This window comes from Myotis daubentonii, chromosome 2 (genome assembly GCF_963259705.1).
Source record: "Myotis daubentonii chromosome 2, mMyoDau2.1, whole genome shotgun sequence".
Lineage (NCBI taxonomy): Eukaryota > Metazoa > Chordata > Mammalia > Chiroptera > Vespertilionidae > Myotis > Myotis daubentonii.
In genome coordinates, this window is record NC_081841.1 from 110,780,978 (window position 1) to 110,798,950 (window position 17,973).

Below are 17,973 nucleotides of genomic sequence, written 5' to 3' on the forward strand. Positions count from 1 at the left end.
TTATGGGAGGGGAAAAAAAAGGAACAAATGTAATAATCTGAACAATAAAGATTTAATTAAAAAATAAAAAAAAATAAAATGCTTCTGCACAGCAAAAGAAACCATCAACAAAACAACGAGAAAACCCTCTGTGTGGGAAAACATATTTGCCAATGTCATATCTGATAAGGGCCTAATCTCCAAAATTTATAGGGAACTCATACAACTTAACAAAAGGAAGATAAACAATCCAATCAAAAAATGGGCAAAGGACCTAAATAGACACCTTTCAAAAGAGGACATTCAGAAAGCCAAGAGACATATGAAAACATGCTCAAAGTCACTAATCATCTGAGAGATGCAAATCAACACAGCAATGAGGTACCATCTCACACCTGTCAGACTGGCTATCATCAACAAATCAACAAATGACAAGCGCTGGAGAGGATGTGGAGAAAAAGGAACACTTGTGCACTGCTGGTGGGAATGCAGACTGGTGCAGCCACTATGGAAGACAGTGTGGAGTTTCCTTAAAAAACTGAAAATGGAACTCCCATTTGACCCTGTGATCCCACTTCTAGGAATATATCCCAAGAAACCAGAAACACCAATCAGAAAGGATATATGCACCCCTATGTTCATAGCAGCACAATTCACCATAGCTAAGATCTGGAAACTGCCTAAGTGCCCATCAGTAGATGAATGGATTAGAAAACTGTGGTACATCTACACGATGGAATACTATGCTGCTCTAAAAAGGAAGGAACTCTTACCATTTGCAACGTCATGGATGGAACTGGAGAGCATTATGCTAAGTGAAATAAGTCAGTCAATGAAGGAAAAATACCACATGATCTCACTCATTCATGGACAATAGAGACCATTATAAACTTTTGAACAATAATAGATACAGAGGTAGAGCTGCCTCAAACAGATTGTCAAACTGCAGCGGGAAGGCCGGGGAGGGTTGGGGGGCAGGAGGTAGGGGGGTAAGAGATCAACTAAAGGACTTGTATGCATGCATATAAGCATAACCAATGGACATAAGACATTGGGGTATAGGGGAGGCTAGGGGACTGTCTAGGGCGGGGGGATAAAATGGATACATATGTAATACCCTTTGTAATACTTTAAGCAATAAAAAAAATAAAAAAAATAAAGATTGATTGAATGGTAGGGATCTGAATGGAGATGAAGGAGGTAGAATCTGCAAAATTTGGTAGCCTAATGCCAGGGCTAAATAAGAAAAAGAATCTGGATGTCTGCCAAAATTCCTCTGTGTGCAAGTAGATTGATGGGAGCATCATTCAATGAGGAGGAAAAAAATGTTTGATAATGGGTCCAGTTTGGGATTGAATATATTTTCTGTTAGATTTCTTGAAGAACTGGTGTCTAATAACAGACAGGCTTTATTTCCAGATGTAAGAAACCAGATCTGGGAGCTGATAAGCAACCTCATGTGTTCAGATAGAGAATCAGGTGCCAGGTGAGAATAGCTGAAAGAATAGCTGATGAATTTTAGGTAGCTGCTCTAGGGTCAAGCCTTGGGCTGATCTGTGGCAGGGCCACAAACAAGCCCCAGCCTGGAGGGCAGAGCTCTCCTAGCATAATTAAGCCTGACCTTGTAGCCCTCCCTAAATCCTTCCTAAGTAGCTAATGGGCTGTGGGAGGTGCAGCAAGTGTTGCCAAAACAAGAACATTTGTATACATGTTAATCTATCCTTGTTTTAATCAGACTATAAAATAAAGCATCGGCTTGCAGGCTGGATCTTTTGTGTCCTCATCCAGGCATGTGAGATTCACCAAGCCCCAGCTATATTCTCTTGTCTGTCTTTTCTTCAATCCTTCACCACCCCTCCTCAGGTCACCCTTGGCTGTTCTGGCACAGTATATGTAGTGCCCAATGTGGGGCCTGAGTATGGGGGAACTACAATTGCAAGGTGAAAGGACGCTCCAGTGGAGCACGTGCAGAAAGCAAAAAGTAAGGTAAGGAGCACAGTTTACACAGTTTAGTAATAGCTAGGTGTAAAAAATGGGAAATTCAGGATCACAGTAAAATAACTTATATGTATCTATGCTTAAAGTTCTGATCCAAGCACAGGGCTATTCTGTTAGACATCAACAGCTTCTTGATTTGTTGGATTTTGCAAATAAAACTTGCCCATGGTTTCCTGAGGAAGGAAAGGTAAATGTAGAGAAATGGGAGAAGGTAGGAAAGCAACTTAGAGATCATTGTATAGCTGAAGGTCCAGAGAAAAATTCCTACTTCTGCTTTCAGTCTGTGGTCCCTGATTCCGGACTACCTAGAGCCTACTCCAGAAAAGGAGTGGATGAATGTGCCAGGGGAACTAAGAGTGGAAGGCTATCAGAGGCTTCCAACTCCACCTGGACCATCGGCGCCTCCGCTACCTCTTCCAGTCCCTGGGGCTACAGCTCCTGTGGGGAAGAGCCCTCCGGATGATGCACTTCCTCCCAAAAATGAATGAGAATTGGAGAAGGAGGCAGCAAAGGAACAGCGCTGGCGGGGATGGGATGGTGGGGGTCAGATGCAAGCATTTGGGGAGTTTATTGTTGCTCACAATTCTCTACTTTTACCCCAAAACAAGCAGAAACAAATATAGTGCCTTTGTCTCTACTCCAGCAGACTCTACATGAGGCCAGGCAGGCTAGGGAAGATACTTCAGGATTCAGTCTATACCCTATACAGTGGGTTCTTGACTTACGTGTGTCCCGACTAACGAGTTTTTCGAGATATGAGCCGTCTCTCGGCCGATGTTTTGCTTTGAGTTGTGAGCTAAAATTTGGGTTATGAGCCAGCTTCAGATACCCCACCGCTAGTTGGCGCAGGGAACGTCACAGTGAACGCCACAACATCAGCCCAGTATCACGTGTCTCACTCGTTCACTTTAAGCGGTAACCTCTTAGTTGAAGCATCAGTGTTGTGCTCACATTTGTGCTTGCAGTTATTTTGCAAAACTTCGTTTTTTCAACCATGGATCTGAAGAAAGTAAGTGTGAAGGACAGTGCTGAGAAGAAGAAGCAGATGATGTGCATTGAATTAAAGAAAGAAATTATCATGACCAAGGTGTGCGTGTAATCGACTTGGCGAAGCAGTATGAGCATAGCACTTCTACGATCTGCACCATACTGAAGCAGAAGGAGTCGATACAGGCTACAACTCCAGCCAAGGGCATTAAAATAATTTCTAAACAGTGGACATCTATCCATGAAAATATGGAGAAGCTGCTAATGGTGTGGTTAACGGAGAAGCAGCTCACAGGAGATACCATGACAAAGGCTATAATCTTTGAGAAGGCAAGAGCTTATTTACGCTGATTTGCTGCAGCAGACCCCAGGCACTTCAGTGGACGAGGCATCCGGCGAGCCGTTTAAGGCCAGTCGGGGCTGATTTGAAAATTTTAAAAAGAGGACCGGCATTCACTCCGTTGTCAGACATGGTGAGGCAGTGAGCACAGATATAAAGGAAGGTGACATCAACAAGCTCATCGAGGAGCACTCCGAGGAACTGACAACGCAGGAGCTAAAGGAGCTACAGACGCAGCAGCACATGGAGGTTTTGCAGCAAATAGATGACACGGAGGAGGAGGAGGAGGTTATCTCTGTAAGTGAGATAAAGGAAATGTTGGGAATGTGGGAGAAACTTTCAGACTTTATTCAAAAGAAACACCCAGAAAAAATTGCAACTGGGCGTGCGATGGAGTTATTTAATGACCCTTGCCTAACTCATTTCAGAAATATTCTGAAAGGGAGGATGAAACAGATCTCATTGGACAGGTTTTTATCAAAAACTTCTGTAGATGAAAGTGATGAAAGCGTGGCGAAAAGGGCAAAAATCAGCAAATAAGATTCAGTTATTCAGCTCAGCCTTTATCCTCCAACTCCATCAGCATCTTTAAGTTGTTTGATCTCCAAGGTAAATGCTGTACATTAAACTTAATAAAACAAGTTTATTGCACTACATTCTATTGTTCAGTATTGTGTTTTTATACAATATTCATTATTTTTAAATACATTTTTCTTATTTAAAAACATTTAAAAAAACAATTGCAGTGTTTTTTGGGGGTCCGGAACGGATTAATGGCATTTCAATTCATTGTAATGGTGAAAATTGATTTGACATACGAGTAATTTGAGTTATGAGCTCCGTCACGGAACGAATTAAACTTGTAAGTCGAGGCCCCACTGTATTTGAACAGCCTGATCCTCAGAATCCAGGTCAGATGCTCCGTGGCCATCAGTCTATATGTTTTAAAACTTTGAAGGAGTTGAAGACTTCTTGTTCTATGTATGGACCAACATCCCCTTTTGTGCTAGCGTTACTAGATACAATATCTGAGGAAGCTATGGCTCCTAGTGATTGAATACTGTTGCAAAGGCTTGTCTCTCACCTGGAGATTACTTATTATGGAAATCTAATTGGGCAGAGCTTACTGCGGAGCAGGCTAACAGAAACCAAGGTCATGAGCTACCCCTTACAATTGATATGCTCATGGACACCGGACCTCATGGGGCTTTTCAGGCTCAGTTAGTATACCCCATGCAAGCTTATCAGCAAATAAATATATGTGCCACCAAAGCCTGGAGGCAACTGCCAACAAAAGGGGAAAAATTTCTAGACATGAGTAAAATTAGGCAAGGCCCAGAGGAGCCATGTCAGGATTTTGTGGCTCGCTTGTTCCAAGCGGTAGGCAGGGTTGTGGTTGCAATGATACTCATGAAACAATTAGCTGTTGAAATTGCAAATGGAATATGTCAAGAGGCTTTATGTCCCTAGAGGAAGAATGGTACTGTACATGATTTTATTCGTATTTGTGCTGACGTTGGACCAGCCTATGTTCAAGGAGCAGTATTAGCTGCCACATTAAAAGAAATCTTGTTCGCTGGTCAGCAGAAAAAGAAAGGGGGATGTTTCAACTGTGGGAAACAAGGCATTTTGCTAAAGACTGTAATGATAGAAATGAAAGTCAAAAGGCTTTAGGGAGTGGAAACAAGCAGACTGGACTATGTCCAAGATGCAGGAGAGGAAACCATTGGGTAAATGCATGCCACTCCAAGGCTGATGTTGATAATAAACCAATGTCCCCTAGGCAGGGAAACTTCAAGTGGGGCCAGCCCTGGCCCCGCCAAACAGTAGGGGCCTTAACTTTGACCCCACTGCAGCCTTTCCAGCAGGCATAGTCCCAAAGCCAACCATTCGAAACCTTTACCATGCCACCCCGGGTAGTGGAAGACTGGACCTCAGTCCCACCTCCCGATATGTACTAACTCCAGAGATGGGGCCTCAGGCCATTGATACAGGAGTATATGGTCCCCTTCCTGTGGGCATGATGGGATTAATTTTAGGGAGGAGCAATTTGGCATTGAAAGGATTTCAAGTTCTCCCTGGGGTGATAGATCAGGACTATACTGGAGAAATTAAAGTAATAGCACAAACAATTAATACTATAATTCAGGTTTTACCAGAAACAAAAACATCACAAATTCTCCTTCTGCCCTACTATCCATAAGGGCGGCCTTTAACTGGTCAGCCCAGTGGTGCAGTGGGCTTTGGATCCAGCCACGAGGTATACTGGGCAAGAATAGTTAAGCAGGGCCGGCCTGACTTAGAACTAAGGATTAATGGGAAGCCTTTTAAAGGGATTATAGATACTGTCAGTAATCGCTTTCAGACATTGGCTGCAGGCCTGGTCTTTAAATCTCACAGCTTCTGAATTGCAAGGAGTGGGGCATGTTATTCAACCCTTACAGAGTGCTCAACTCCTTCAATGGGAAAATCCAGATGAAAATACAGGCTATTTTCAAACTTATGTATTGCAACATTTACCTGTTAATTTATGGGGTCGAGATATGCTAGAGCAGATGGGGGTTTTAATAACAAGTCCCAGTGGAACTGTTACTTCTCAAATGCTTAATCAAGGATTTCACCCCCTAAAGGGACTAGGAAAGAATCAGCAAGGGAGGCGTTTATTTATCCCGATGTTCACTCAAAAGAGGAGGCACGGATTAGGTTACCAGAATTTTCAACAGGGGCCTTGATTGTCTCTCCAACCCAGCATACAGCAGCTAAAATTACCTGGCTTGCAGATACTCCTGTCTGGATTGATCAATGGCCCCTATTAGGAGAGAAGTTAAAAGCTGCACAAGAGTTGGTTCAAGAACAGCTTGAGGCAGGGCATATTGAACCCACTCACAGTCCATGGAACACACCCATATTTGTAATAAAGAAAAAATCTGGTATATGGAGACTATTGCAAGACATAAGGGCAATTAATAAAACCATGGAGATTATGGGGCCCCTTCAGTCAAAGTTACCATCCCCTACAGGTATCCCATTGCAATATCATTTATTGGTATTAGATCTTAAGGACTGCTTTTTTACTGTTCCTCTTCATCCTGAAGATGGCAGAAGATTCGCATTTAGTGTCCCTTTAATAAATTTTTAACGAGCCCATAAAGAGGTATCAATGGAAAGTATTGCCTCAAGGTATGGCCAATAGACCTACATTATGTCAGGATTTTGTGGCTGCAGCCATACATCCTATAAGGAAAAATATCCCAACGCTTATATTATTCATTATATGGATGACATTCTCTTAGCTCATAACAATGAAATGCTTCTAAATACTATATATATATATTTGCAGGATTCCCCGCATTGTGCTGGATTATGCATAGCACCTGAAAAGGTTCAAAGGACATTTCCTTTTTCTTATCTTGGCAGCATTATTGAAGGAAAAACAATAAAATCTCAGAAAATTCAAATTCGGACTGACACTTTACTTACATTAAATGACTTCCAGAAATTATTAGGAGATATTAACTGGGTTTGACCGGCTTTAAAATTAACTACTGCTGACTTAAGCCCTTTATTTCATATACTTAGGGAGAGATTCATCTTCGTCATCCCCTCACTGCTTGACAGAGGAAGCCAAGACAGTCCTACATAAAGTTGAGGATGCCTTAAGTTCAGCACAACTTGCTAGAATTGATTACTCCCTTCCTTTACAGGTTTTAATTTTCCCTACTATGCATACACCCACTGGGGTCATTTGGCAAGCTTCTGGAGTTGTTGAATGGCTGTATTTGGCTCATTCTCTAAGTAAGCTATTAACTCCTTTCCATGATTCAGTTTCCCAGCTAATAGCTCAAGCCCACCTTTGAATAGGCCAGTTAGTGGGCTGAGACCTTGACCTCATTGTAGTGCCATTTACAGCTATACAGCAAGACTGGCTCTGGCAATGATCAACAAGTTGGCAAATTACATTTGGTAATTACTCTGGACAGGTTGATAACCATTATCCTGCAAATAAAGTCTTACATTTTCTCTCAGTTACTACCTTTACCTTCCCAAAGATAATGAAGTCACAACCTATATCTCAGGCATTAACCATTTTTACAAATGGATTCAGTTCTGGAAAGGCTGGATACTATTGCAGCAGGGGAGCAAAATTCCTTCAAACCCCTTATATTTCAGCACAATGGGTAGAAATACAAGCTCTTGTTTATGTCTTGACAGACTTTGCTATGGTGCCCATCAACCTATATAGTGATAGTGCTTATGTGGTAAGTATGGCCAAAATTATTGAAACAGTTACTATAGGGCACACTAAATCGGAGGAACTCTTTCATTTATTTTTCAGCCTTCAAAAGGTTATTAGAGAATGACAATTTCCCTGATTTATTGGTCATATCCGATTTCATTCAGATCTCCCCGGTCCGTTAGCTATAGGCAATGACGCTATTGATTGCCTCCTTGCTGTAATGCAAGAGGCTACCCCATTTTTTCTTGCCCAGTATTCCCATGCATTGCATCATCAAAATGCTGCTGCCTTGCACAAACAATTCCGTATTTCTTGGGAGCAAGTTCGTCAAATTGTTAAGCAGTGCTCTCAGTGTGTAATTCATTGCCCTGTACAATAGTTAGGAGTGGATCCTAGGGGTCTTAAACCTAATCAAATCTGGCAAATGGATGTCACGCACATCCTGGAGTTTGGTAAGCATAGATGGGTACATGTTAATGTAGATACCTGCTCCCACTTTATCTTTGCGACTTCCCAAACAGGAGAAAGTGCCAAGCATGTAATTAATCATTGCTTAGCTGCCTTTGCGAGACTAGGACCTCCCTCAGAGCTAAAAACAGACAATGGACTCGCATATGCTAGTTCTGCTTTTCAGCACTTTTGTCAGCAATATCAAATTTGTCATAAAACTGGTATCCCTTACAATCCTCAAGGTCAAGCTATAGTGGAAAGAGCCAATCATACTCTTAAAATGCAATTACTAAAACAAAAAAAAGAGGGAGACGGATGTTGTGTGTCATCTCAAAACAAACTCAGTCATGCTCTTTATACTTTAAATTTTTTGAATTGTGATGCAGAGGGTCTTACAGCAGCCGAAAGGCATCGGGCCTCCAATACAATAGCCTCCGCTGGGTTAGTCCAGTGGAAAGATGCACAAACTGGACAATGGTTTGGGCCAGATCCAGTAATGATGTGGGGCAGAGGTTGTGCTTGTATCTTTCCAGAAGGAGCAGCGCAGCCAATTTGGGTGCCAGAGCATTACGTGTGTCACCATAATGGACCCAGAGAAGCTCCTTGTTCTTTTGTTCAAAAGACTGAGAGTTGCCCTGATGACAGCAATGAGGAAGAAGAAGAAAACAAAGGCTATGCAAGAGGCCAAGGTGCCAACATGGGGTCAGCTGAAGAAGCTAACAACTGAAGCCCAGCAGATGGTAGAAAAGCAAGAAGTGGAAGTTACCCCCTCAACCGTGTTTCTGGCTATGCTAGCATTGGTTAGCTGCCAGTATTCTGCAAAGTCTTACACAGCCAAGTCCAAGGACTCTGAGTAAATATACACCAGCAGCAAAAAGAAACTTTCATTTTGTAGCCAAAAATGTTAAACATGTCTGTAGTTTGATTTCTCCATTATTGCTGTGTTGCTTTAGCATTGTTTTGTTATTGTTTTAGTAGCCAGAGTTATGTTCAAGTTTACTTTTATTATAGTAGCTTAAAAACAAAAAAAGGGGGAGTGTAGGGAGCAGCTCTAGGGTCAACCTTGGGCTGACCTGTGGTAAGGCCACAGACAAGTCCCAGCTTGGAGGGCAGAGCTCTCCTTGCATAATTAAGCCTGACCTTGTAGCCCTCCCTAAATCCTTCCTAAGTAGCTAATGGGCTGTGGGAGGTGCAGCAAGTGTTGTCAAAACAAAAATATTTGTATACATGTTAATCTACTCTTGTTTTGATCAGACTATAAAATAAAGCATCGGTTTGCAGGCTGGGTCTTTTGTGTCCTCATCCAGGCACATGAGATTCACCAAGCCCCAGCTGTATTCTCTTCTCTGTCTTTTCTTCAGTCTTTCACTACCCCTCCTCAGGTTCACCCTTGGCCATGCTGGCGTGCATAATGGACATGGAGGAAGGAGGAAACAGATCATGATGTGGTTTAATGAATAAGTCCTGGATTTCAGAGGAGAATAGGAAATCTTGACATCATGGAAGTGATTCATCATCATAGACTCAAATATATCCACTTAGAGGAGAGAAAACTGACCATTGAGCTGGACAACATGAAGACCATTTTTGACCTTGGTCAGAGCAATTTTACTGGAGTTGTGGAAGCAATGCTAGAATATAGTGAGTTGGAAAGAGCTTGGGAAGGAGGAAGGGTGGGTCTTCAATGTTCCTACTGCCTGAACAAGCTTTATCATGGGAAGGGGAGAGAGAGAATGGAATTTAAAAAGGGATTTGAATTTTAAGAAAGTTTTTACTTTATTTTTAGAGTGTGTGTGCATGGATGTGAAAGGCGCACCGCCCCCCTCTCCAGGCGGTGCGGGAGGAGGAGTCTGGCCGCTGGGCTCTGGAATACCTCCACGCCCGCCGTAGGGCCTGGCCTCCCCGGAGCAGGTCCGAGTGTCCGGACAGGCTGCGTGGCTGGCGGCGGGCCGAGGGGTGGGGCCAGGTGGCAACCGACCACGGAGGGGGTCATGGGAGCGGAAGGCCTCACCTCCTGGCTCTTTCCTCCCTTCCCGGTGGTCGGCTCCCCGCTTGCCCGCACTGGGGCCGGGGGTCCATCCGGCCCTCAGGGCCCAGTCAGGGGGGCCAGGGCCTGTGTGGGCCGGCCGCCAGGCCCCATGAAGCACGGCCTGGCCATGCTGCTGGCGGCCTTGGGCATCGACTCCCCGGCCCACAGCCGGAGCCCAGCGCGGGCTGCCACCCGCCTGCTGCCCCCTGGACCGGGCCCACGCGGGCCGCGTGGATCCCCGGCCCCAGTGCGGCAGCGGCGGCAGCGGAGTGGGGAGCGTGCCCTAGTCCGGGGAGGATCACCGTACTGCAGTGCGCCAGCCCCGTGGGCCAGGCCTGCTCTGAGCGGATGCTGCTCTTCCGGAGCTGGGCCGCTCCATGGGCCGCACCCAGTGTGTTGGGCCTGTGCCACCCAGACGCGCTGCTGCGGGAGTCCCGGTCTGCCCGCAGGCCAGCTGCAGGTGCTGTGCGGGAGGGCCATTCTGCCTTGCAGCGTGTTCAAGTGACAGCAGCGGGAGCCGGGCGAGGACTGCGCCCTCCATCTTGTCCTCCATTTTGGGACAGAGCCATGTGCTTCTTCCCGGAAGACGCCGCTGCTAGCTACACCCAGGATTTCTCTGGACTAACCAATAATAATCAAGGGAAGTGCACGCCATCACTATGACCACATCCTGTACCGACTTGCTCCTGGCCAATCGGCGGGGCCCACAGTCCCCTCTCCTGCCCTCACTCCACCCCCCTATAAAACCCCCTGTCCCATCAGGCCTCCCTCTCTCGGCCACTGGACTTTCCGTTGTGTCGGTGGGTCTGGTGAATGAGGAGCGCAAACCGGCTTGCATTAAAAGGACTCTGCTTTTGCATCAGACTGACTGGCTCCCTGGGGGTCTTGGGAACCTTGAAATCTGGGCACAACAGATGTGTCCTCTTTTTTGTTTCCTACTCTAATGTTCAGTGTTCTGCTTGACACATAAGTATTCATAAAAACTGTTGAAAACAGAAAATTAAGTTCCAAACATAGAGCATATTCCCAAGCCAACCAGTAAAATGACAATTTTTTTTTAAAAACCCAGTGCTGATGGTGACATACAGAGAGGACTCCCATTTAGTGATATTTTAAATTGAGAAGTGAGCAAACTTTATCAGTGAAGCAGCTACAGATCATTGACCTTTGGACCCTACAGGGCTGGGAAGGGCAGGGAAAGCAATATTGAGACTTTATTACTCCTCTGGGTCTCCAGCGTAATGGACTAGATGTATCTATTACTTTATAAACATGCTGACAAGGTGCAAAGTCTGGTTGCTCCAAAGGCTTTGTCTTAGCTCTGAGACCAACCCCTCCTATCTTGGGGTGGAGGAGAAACATAGGAGAAGGTGTTTCGTAGAATTGTTATTGTATTGGAGAAACTTAAGCAGCACTCTCTCACGTCTGTGGAATGAATCATGGCAAAAGGGATATTTTTTAAAAGTTCCTATGAAATCATAACAAGAAAGAAGATACATCTTAGGCCTCTTTCATTTTTCTTTATTATGAGTCACATATTTTGGAGGTCTTGGACCATTCTGACTCTCAAATAAAGATGTCTGTTGTAAAGTGTTTATCCCAGCAAAGGATCATGACCCCGATTTCAGAACATTCGTTATTGTATGTGTGACCTTGAGATCTTGCTGTCATCACTGGGGATGCTTCACAGTAGCCCTGGGTGAATTCTATAAAAACCCTCACAGTGTCAAGCATGAAATATTCCTGGGAGATGGTCAATATTTATCAGCTATTTTGGTGAGAATCTTCTCTCCAGTGTCATGCAACAGACATAAAAATCAGTCTGCTAATTGCAGTGAATTGTCTGAGCAGGGCTATTTTTCTCTTTAAAAACGACTACCCTTGCCTAAATGAGCCTGGCTGTTCCTAAAAAAATCAGTGTTATCTTTTTTCAAATATTTATTTTAGAGAGCAAGGGAGAGAGAGATAGAGATAGAGAGAGAGATGAGAGAGAGAGAGAGAGAGAGAGAGAGAGAGAGAGAGAGAGAGAGAACATCAATTGGTTGCCTCCCACAGGTGCCCCAACTGGGGATTAAACCAGCAACCTGGGTATGTGCCCTTACCAGGAATCAAACCCTCCACCTTTCTGTGCACAGGACAATGTTCAACCAATACCCAGCTAAGGCAAAATCAGTATAATCTTTAACTGTGGTTTTGTCTTGCCCTCTTTGAGTAAACTCACTATTTAACCCTATTTACTGGTATTCTCACTTTAAAACTATAGATATACATAATTACTTTCAAAGATAGCAAAATAATATAACATTTTTGCAAGTATTTTTACTTATGATTATTTTAATATTCCCATTATGTAAAGGTTAAGAAATTGAAGTATAACAAGATGATTTTTTACATCATAGTTATTAGTGTTATACTTAAAGGTAGAATCTCAGTTTCTGTTCTCCTAAACCAGAGTTGCTCCAGAAGAACTGAACACACTGTGTGGCAGCCACTGTGCTGGAACTTTATAAATATTAAGTCACAATTGTGAGGTGTTATCATTAGGTCCATTCTACATGTCAGGGGATTGAGGCTTAGAGAGGCAAGGCAATGTCTCTAGGTGATACCATACTAAGTTATAGAGATGATTTATACCCAGACATGATTGACTCAATATTTTGAGCTATGTTTTAACACCTCTGTAGCTTGGCTAGAACTGTTGTTCTATGACTAAGTTCACTGCATTTGGCTGTGCAACAGTGCCTGGCTCTTGGGCTGAGCCCAAGGTCTCCTGGCTACACTCACCTGGCCTTGGGCTGTGGCATGAGATGGTGTCATCAGGGAGGAATATCTTGACTTGGAATATTCAGCCAGGAGACCTTGGATTGTTGGAGGGGGGGCCTTTTCTGTTGTATTCAGAGATGCCATATGTGCTGGCAGTGAGCCTCTGGGACTGCTCATGTACATTGGTAGCTTGGGATTATTACTCTGCTGTCTTAGCCAATCCACCTGTAATGTGGGCTTGGGATACAGCCAGAGCTTAAGAAGGAGGAACTCCAAAGTCAGTTTATAACTTTGTAGCTATTTCATGGGTGGAGGTGGGAGGAAAAGCTATTTTAGATAATAGTGCTATCTCAATAACTAGGTTTGAGATTATGTACTTCTTTATAAAGAAACTTCAGAGCTCATGAAAAATGTTATCAGTGACCAACTTACTGATGATTTTTAAAAAGACTAATTATTATAACATTTACTTAGCAGTTAAAGTATCAGGTTACTGGAAACTTTCCTCCTGCTGATATTTCATGTTTCTGGTGGAACTCTATCAGTGCCCGAGATGATACCTGGAAAGTCCATAAAACTTCAAAGATCTATAAATAAGTCAATTTCAAGACTTCAAATACCCCAACATGACCTGTACTTCAGCTTTTGCATATAATTACTGAGAAATAAAACTCACCCCACATGGGGGTTTTGAGCCATGTGAGTAGGTAAGTTGGAGAATTCTGAGTTTCAAACGGTATGTAAGATCATAAGTTTCTGGATTTCCCAGGAAAGGTTGACCTCATCAACTTGTGCTTCTTTTTGGTCCAGGCAACATAGACTGAGGAGTTCCTTTGGACAGAGAACTACATATCTTTAAGTGATGACTATTATGATAGATGTGACCTTTCAGCATAAGAAAAGTCAGGAAACTCAGTAGCCCACATTGCTGCCCTGTGCATTTACATTAGTCTGGTCCAGTGGTTGGCAAACTGCAGCTCGCGAGCCACATGCGGATCTTTGGCCCCTTGAGTGTGGCTCTTCCACAAAATACCACTTGCGGGCGCGCATGAACAGTGCGATTGAAACTTCGTGGCCCATGCGCAGAAGTCAGTATTTTGTGGAAGAGCCACACTCAAGGGGCCAAAGAATCGCATGTGGCTCGCAAGCTGTAGTTTGCCAACCACTGGACTGGTCAATTTAATACCTCTGGCAGAAATGAAAAATGCTACCCGCACATGAGTTATGATTGTGGTGAAAGCCATAACTTTGAATTTACTGACTTGGGTGCATTTAGGGCTTTACTTGTGTTGTGCATGTTCCCTATAGCTATGCAGAGCAGAACGCATGTCTCACTTTTAGATGAAGACCAATTCAACTTTAAATATTTTTCCCTAATTCTCTGGAGCTACGGAAAACTGTAAGAAACTTCAACTCAGTTAAATTGCTCCATTTCCATTGGCTTCACTTAGAAAATATATCAGTCTTGTGTCCAATTCCCAAAATTTAGACCCAAAAGGAAAAATAAATTCCTTGTGAGGTCATCCCTCTAGTCTGAATGCTATCTGGTAGGCTTCTTGAGCCAATAAAATGGCAAAGATCTTGGACATCTGCTCTGCTGTTGGAGAGAATGGGAGAGGTAGGAGAATAGCCAAGAATGGTGTCAGGTATAAACCCTGGGCCTGAACAGGCAAATAGGAGATGGAATGGTGCTACACATTGATTATGACTGCTTTTATGGGAGCAGAAAGAAACAAATCCCACGTGTGCATGTGTTGGGAGACTAATAAAATTTTTTCAGAGAAAAGTAAAATGCTTACTCATTTCTTTATAGGTATTTAGTCAAAAAGAGTGTCAAGAAGTCCAAGAATATAACTGTTCGCTTTTTTGTTTCGAAAAATCAAAAAAGTTCTAGGAGTATTAAAAGCAGGAGCAGAGCTGAGATGTTTGTCAGATGTGTTTGGTAAGAGATCTGGGTGTGAGTATGTGTCTGGAAATTCCAGCTCATTTCTTGGTGCTCAACACGTCCTCAGTTGGCATTCCCCGCCAGCAATCTGGTCATCAACCTTCACAGAAATGTCTGTGGATATGGGGAAATTTTAGCAGCTCACTAGCAAGATCAACACTGAAGGGACCACTCTTTCTTCAGTTTTGTTCTTTCAAATATACAAGTTAGTTGTCTGAATGACATGAAAGGTCCAGAAACTCCTCAGTCCTGATCCTAGGATCTCAAGATTTGTTTTCCAGTGGGGCTCTTTTGAGGTGTTTGAGAATATTGAGAACATATAATCATGTTTATTTCCTTTTACTTTATTCTAAAATGTAACTTGGTACCTTTGTATTTCTCTATGGATAAAATCATGGGAAATTATTTTATTTTTTTAACATTTTTTATTAATTTCAGAGAGGAAGGGAGAGGGAGAGAGAGAGATAAAAACATCAATGATGAGAGGGAATCATTGATTGGCTGCTTCCTGCACACCCCCTATTGGGGATCGAGCCCACAACCTAAGCATGTGCCCTTGACTGGAATCGAACTCGGGACTCTTTAGTCTGCAGGCCGACACTCTATCCATTGAGCCAAACCAGCTGGAAGGGAAATTATTTTATGTTGCTTGACAGATGACATTGTTAACCCTCATAATATGTAGTGTGCGTCAGGAACACATTACACACAGCACACAGCTTTAGACACTCTGAAGTCTCTTAAATAATGGGTGAGAGCTGCTTGCTATAAGCATAAAAGCATCTCTGTTCTCCCAAGAGCAGTCGATATTGGGTTATTGTCTGTTAGTTTTATTAATATAGCTTAAACACTTACTTTATTTTTTTAATTAAATCTTTATTGTTCAGATTATTACATTAGTTACTCTTTTTTCCCACCATAACTCCCCTCCACCCAGTTCCCACTCCACCCTCCGCCCTCACTCCCCACCCACTGTCCTCATCCATAGGTGCACGATTATTGTCCAATCTCTTCCCTCACCCCACACCCCTTCTCCCCCCCCCCCAAGAATAGTCAGTCCATTCCCTTTCTATGTCCTTGATTCTATTGCAATCGCTAGTTCATACTGTTCATCAGATTATTTATTCCCTTGATTTTTAGATTCACTTGTTGATAGATGTGTAGTTGCTGTTCATAATTTGTATCTTCACCTTTTTCTTCTTCCTCCTCTTCTTAAAGGATACCTTTCAGCATTTCATATAATACTGGTTTGGTGGTGGTGAACTCCTTTAGCTTTTTCTTATCTGTGAAGCTCTTTATCTGGCCTTCACTTCTGAATGATAGCTTTGCTGGGTAAAGTAGTCTTGGTTGTAGGTTCTTGGTATTCATCACTCTGAATATTTCTTGCCACTCCCTTCTGGCCTGCAAAGTTTCTGTTGAGAAATCAGCTGACAGTCATATGGGTACTCCCTTGTAGGTAACTGATTTTCTTTCTCTTGCTGCTTTTAGGATTCTCTCTTTGTCTTTTGCTCTTGGCATTTTAATTATGATGTGTCTTGGTGTGGTCCTCTTTGGATTCCTTTTGTTTGGGGTTCTCTGTGCTTCCTGGACTTGGAAGTCTATTTCTTTCACCAGGTAGGGGAAGTTTTCTGTCATTATTTCTTCAAATAGGTTTTTAATATCTTGCTCTCTCTCTTCTTCTGGCACCCCTATAATTCAGATGTTGTTACGCTTGAAGCTGTCCCAGAGGTTCCTTACACTATCTTCGTATTTTTGGGTTCTTTTTTCATTTTGCTTTTCCGGTTAGGTGTTTTTTGCTTCTTCATATTTCAAATCTTTGATTTGATTCTTGCGATCCTCTGGTCTGCTGTTGGGAGTCTGTATAATGTTCTTTATTTCAGTCAGTGTATGCTTAATTTCTAGTTGGTCCTTTATCACAACATCAAGGGTCTCATTAGATTTCTTGAGGATCTCACTACATTTATCGGCGGTCTCACCAGTCTTTTCGAGTGCCTTATTAAGTTTATTGGCGGCTTCTAGACAGTTCTTTAAAGACCTTAAAAGTGTGGTTTTGAACTCTATATCCAGCAGTTTGCTTTCCTCCAATTCTGTCGTTTGTGTCCTGTTTCTTTGTCTCCACATTTTTTATGCTTTGTTGTGTCGATAGAGTGCCTTTCTGTGCTAAGTGTCCCAATTACCTGAGGTAGACACTCTTGGTGCACCCCCCTTGTGGGCTTTGTGCACAGTCTTGTTGTAATTAAGCCTTGATTGTTGTAGTTATCACTGGGAGGAATTGACCTCCAAGCCAATTGGCTGTGAGAATCAGCTGTGTCTGCAGTGGGAGAACTTCTGTGCTGGAGACACCCCTCTGGGGGTAGACTTGCTTCGATGGGGCTTTGGTGCTCACTGAGTCTGCCCCCTGAGTGTGTCTTTTATGGTTCCACGGAGCTGCAAACTGGATGGTCCCACTCTGACCTCTGGGCTTCCTGGCTCCTGGATCTCTAGGGAGGTGCTAATCTAGCCTTTGCCTGAGGCTATCCAGCAAAAGTCTCCCTGCAGGGCTTGGGCGGGGCGGGTCCCAGGGGATCAACAGGGTGGGGTTAGCAATTATGGCTGCTCTCAGTCTTGCCCTCAGAGGCTCTGCTTCTCAGTGTCCCAGTAATCGCTGCAAGCCCCACGGAGAGAAAGCTGCCCTAGGGTTCTGAGCGATGCCAGACAGTCCCGCTTCTCCCGTATGAGTCTGGGTCCCTAGAGACTCGCCCGGAACTGGAGCTCAGGGCCTGAGACTCCCTCCTGATTGAAAACGACAACCGTGCCCTCAGCTGCCAGCCTGCTCTGCATGCACTCCGCGCCTTAGTATTTTACTTCAGCACTGCGCCTCCTCTGAGTCTCAGTATGTTTTTCTCTTTCCTCCTAGTTGTAGAACTTCCACTCAGCCAGCCTTCCTGTGGTTCTGGATGATGTCCGTTCCGTCTTTTAGCTGTATTTTGGAAGTGGTTGTTCGAGGCAGCAAACTCTGGTGTTTACCTACGCCACCATCTTGGTTTCTCCAACACTTACTTTAAACAAAAGTACACATAAAGCAGAATACATTTGGGATTACCTTTGATTTGTAAGTGGTACCAAAACCAATAATTTTACTGGGAACTCACCTATTCTCTGTCAAGTTGGTTGACTGTTCACACATTTTTATAAAAGATAAATATTTTTTCCATCTCTTGTGATTGAAAGGAAGTTCCATAAAGGTACTTCAATGTAAATTGTAA